The sequence below is a fragment of the Oncorhynchus mykiss genome, unplaced genomic scaffold (assembly GCF_013265735.2).
Source record: "Oncorhynchus mykiss isolate Arlee unplaced genomic scaffold, USDA_OmykA_1.1 un_scaffold_669, whole genome shotgun sequence".
NCBI classification, from domain to species: Eukaryota; Metazoa; Chordata; class Actinopteri; order Salmoniformes; family Salmonidae; genus Oncorhynchus; species Oncorhynchus mykiss.
Genome location: NW_023494116.1, coordinates 20,001 through 25,000, shown reverse-complemented (window position 1 = coordinate 25,000; position 5,000 = coordinate 20,001).

Sequence of the window (5,000 nt, the reverse complement as noted above, 5' to 3'; positions counted from 1 at the left end):
AACTGGTGATTGAAAACGTGCATCTGGTAACCCAAAATTTCAAATATGGTTCAAAATGAATTTAAAGGCACCCCTCTCATTGTTGCCCGCTATGGGAGCACCCCACTAAGGCCCTGTCTCGGTCGGGCCCGTCCTGAGTGCTTTATAGACACTTTAAGAAATCGCGATGGATGCAGATTGCTATTAATCCTCCGTGCAACTGGTGATTGAAAATGTGCAACTGGTGATTGAAAACGTGCACCTGGTCACCCAAAACACGGTTCTCTATGCGGTTAGCGGTGTTCCATCTATTCATGTCCGCTTATGGCGCACCCTACTACGGACCTTTAGCAATGGGGGCCGGCCCGAATTATTTATGGAAGGTCTGATGATGATTTTTTTTTTTTTTCACCATCTCTTTCTCTCTCTGCCGGGGCCGGCCAAGAGTGCTTTATGGACGGTTTAAAACATGACTATGGATGCAAATGCTCATTTTCCTCCGTGCACCTGGTGATTGAAAACGTGCATCTGGTAACCCAAAAATTATAAAAGGGTTTTAAATACTTTTACCCGTCATTCTATTGATATAGCCCGCTAGGGGAGTGCCCCACTACGGCCCTCTCTCTGTCAGGGCCGTCCTTGGGTGCTTTTTACACACTTTAAGAAATCACGATGGATGCAGATTGCTATTAATCCTCCGTGCAACTGGTGATTGAAAACGTGCATCTGGTAACCCAAAATTTCAAATATGGTTCAAAATGAATTTAAAGGCACCCCTCTCATTGTTGCCCGCTATGGGAGCACCCCACTAAGGCCCTGTCTCGGTCGGGCCCGTCCTGAGTGCTTTATAGACACTTTAAGAAATCGCGATGGATGCAGATTGCTATTAATCCTCCGTGCAACTGGTGATTGAAAATGTGCAACTGGTGATTGAAAACGTGCACCTGGTCACCCAAAACACGGTTCTCTATGCGGTTAGCGGTGTTCCATCTATTCATGTCCGCTTATGGCGCACCCTACTACGGACCTTTAGCAATGGGGGCCGGCCCGAATTATTTATGGAAGGTCTGATGATGATTTTTTTTTTTTTTCACCATCTCTTTCTCTCTCTGCCGGGGCCGGCCAAGAGTGCTTTATGGACGGTTTAAAACATGACTATGGATGCAAATGCTCATTTTCCTCCGTGCACCTGGTGATTGAAAACGTGCATCTGGTAACCCAAAAATTATAAAAGGGTTTTAAATACTTTTACCCGTCATTCTATTGATATAGCCCGCTAGGGGAGTGCCCCACTACGGCCCTCTCTCTGTCAGGGCCGTCCTTGGGTGCTTTTTACACACTTTAAGAAATCACGATGGATGCAGATTGCTATTAATCCTCCGTGCAACTGGTGATTGAAAACGTGCATCTGGTAACCCAAAATTTCAAATATGGTTCAAAATGAATTTAAAGGCACCCCTCTCATTGTTGCCCGCTATGGGAGCACCCCACTAAGGCCCTGTCTCGGTCGGGCCCGTCCTGAGTGCTTTATAGACACTTTAAGAAATCGCGATGGATGCAGATTGCTATTAATCCTCCGTGCAACTGGTGATTGAAAATGTGCAACTGGTGATTGAAAACGTGCACCTGGTCACCCAAAACACGGTTCTCTATGCGGTTAGCGGTGTTCCATCTATTCATGTCCGCTTATGGCGCACCCTACTACGGACCTTTAGCAATGGGGGCCGGCCCGAATTATTTATGGAAGGTCTGATGATGATTTTTTTTTTTTTTCACCATCTCTTTCTCTCTCTGCCGGGGCCGGCCAAGAGTGCTTTATGGACGGTTTAAAACATGACTATGGATGCAAATGCTCATTTTCCTCCGTGCACCTGGTGATTGAAAACGTGCATCTGGTAACCCAAAAATTATAAAAGGGTTTTAAATACTTTTACCCGTCATTCTATTGATATAGCCCGCTAGGGGAGTGCCCCACTACGGCCCTCTCTCTGTCAGGGCCGTCCTTGGGTGCTTTTTACACACTTTAAGAAATCACGATGGATGCAGATTGCTATTAATCCTCCGTGCAACTGGTGATTGAAAACGTGCATCTGGTAACCCAAAATTTCAAATATGGTTCAAAATGAATTTAAAGGCACCCCTCTCATTGTTGCCCGCTATGGGAGCACCCCACTAAGGCCCTGTCTCGGTCGGGCCCGTCCTGAGTGCTTTATAGACACTTTAAGAAATCGCGATGGATGCAGATTGCTATTAATCCTCCGTGCAACTGGTGATTGAAAATGTGCAACTGGTGATTGAAAACGTGCACCTGGTCACCCAAAACACGGTTCTCTATGCGGTTAGCGGTGTTCCATCTATTCATGTCCGCTTATGGCGCACCCTACTACGGACCTTTAGCAATGGGGGCCGGCCCGAATTATTTATGGAAGGTCTGATGATGATTTTTTTTTTTTTTCACCATCTCTTTCTCTCTCTGCCGGGGCCGGCCAAGAGTGCTTTATGGACGGTTTAAAACATGACTATGGATGCAAATGCTCATTTTCCTCCGTGCACCTGGTGATTGAAAACGTGCATCTGGTAACCCAAAAATTATAAAAGGGTTTTAAATACTTTTACCCGTCATTCTATTGATATAGCCCGCTAGGGGAGTGCCCCACTACGGCCCTCTCTCTGTCAGGGCCGTCCTTGGGTGCTTTTTACACACTTTAAGAAATCACGATGGATGCAGATTGCTATTAATCCTCCGTGCAACTGGTGATTGAAAACGTGCATCTGGTAACCCAAAATTTCAAATATGGTTCAAAATGAATTTAAAGGCACCCCTCTCATTGTTGCCCGCTATGGGAGCACCCCACTAAGGCCCTGTCTCGGTCGGGCCCGTCCTGAGTGCTTTATAGACACTTTAAGAAATCGCGATGGATGCAGATTGCTATTAATCCTCCGTGCAACTGGTGATTGAAAATGTGCAACTGGTGATTGAAAACGTGCACCTGGTCACCCAAAACACGGTTCTCTATGCGGTTAGCGGTGTTCCATCTATTCATGTCCGCTTATGGCGCACCCTACTACGGACCTTTAGCAATGGGGGCCGGCCCGAATTATTTATGGAAGGTCTGATGATGATTTTTTTTTTTTTCACCATCTCTTTCTCTCTCTGCCGGGGCCGGCCAAGAGTGCTTTATGGACGGTTTAAAACATGACTATGGATGCAAATGCTCATTTTCCTCCGTGCACCTGGTGATTGAAAACGTGCATCTGGTAACCCAAAAATTATAAAAGGGTTTTAAATACTTTTACCCGTCATTCTATTGATATAGCCCGCTAGGGGAGTGCCCCACTACGGCCCTCTCTCTGTCAGGGCCGTCCTTGGGTGCTTTTTACACACTTTAAGAAATCACGATGGATGCAGATTGCTATTAATCCTCCGTGCAACTGGTGATTGAAAACGTGCATCTGGTAACCCAAAATTTCAAATATGGTTCAAAATGAATTTAAAGGCACCCCTCTCATTGTTGCCCGCTATGGGAGCACCCCACTAAGGCCCTGTCTCGGTCGGGCCCGTCCTGAGTGCTTTATAGACACTTTAAGAAATCGCGATGGATGCAGATTGTGATTGTTTTCCAAAAGACCCGTGTGCATCTGGTAACCCAAAATTATAAAACTGTTTTAAATCATTTTACCGGTCATTCTATTGATATAGCCCGCTAGGGGAGTACCCTACTACGGCCCTCTCTCGGTCAGGCCCGTCCTTAGGTGCTTTATATACAGTTTAAGATATTACGATGGATGCAGATTGTGATTGTTTTCCAAAAGACCCGTGTGCATCTGGTAACCCAAAAATTAAAATATGGTTCAAAACCCGGGTAACACCACTCTATTTACGGACATGACAGTAGAGCTTACCCCCTGGAGCTATTGACCTCCAGGCTTGTAGGCCCTTACTCACCACCCGGGTATCACCCCTCTATTTCGGGGATGATACCAGCAGGGGACCCCCCCCACCTCCACAACCTCGCATACCAGGTGAACCAGGGCACCCACACTTAAGCACCCCTCCTCGGACATTAAAGCAGATAACCGCGCTGTTATGAACCGCGTGCACCTGGTCACCCAAATGGAACTTGTGCACCTGGTCACCCAAAAGGACCGGCGTGCACCTGGTCACCCAAAGGCCGGCGTGCACCTGGTCACCCAAAAGGACCATGTGCACCTGGTCACCCAAAGGCCGGCGTGCACCTGGTCACCCAAAAGGACCGTGTGCACCTGGTCACCCAAAGGCCGGCGTGCACCTGGTCACCCAAAGGACCATGTGCACCTGGTCACCCAAAAGGACCATGTGCACCTGGTCACCCAAAGGCCGGCGTGCACCTGGTCACCCAAAAGGACCATGTGCACCTGGTCACCCAAAGGCCGGCGTGCACCTGGTCACCCAAAGGACCATGTGCACCTGGTCACCCAAAAGGACCATGTGCACCTGGTCACCCAAAGGCCGGCGTGCACCTGGTCACCCAAAGGACCATGTGCACCTGGTCACCCAAAGGCCGGCGTGCACCTGGTCACCCAAAGGACCATGTGCACCTGGTCACCCAAAGGCCGGCGTGCACCTGGTCACCCAAAGGACCATGTGCACCTGGTCACCCAAAAGGACCATGTGCACCTGGTCACCCAAAGGCCGGCGTGCACCTGGTCACCCAAAGGACCATGTGCACCTGGTCACCCAAAGGCCGGCGTGCACCTGGTCACCCAAAGGACCATGTGCACCTGGTCACCCAAAGGCCGGCGTGCACCTGGTCACCCAAAGGACCATGTGCACCTGGTCACCCAAAAGGACCATGTGCACCTGGTCACCCAAAGGCCGGCGTGCACCTGGTCACCCAAAGGACCATGTGCACCTGGTCACCCAAAAGAACCGTGTGCACCTGGTCACCCAAAGGCCGGCGTGCACCTGGTCACCCAAAGGACCATGTGCACCTGGTCACCCAAAAGGACCATGTGCACCTGGTCACCCAAAGGCCGGCGTG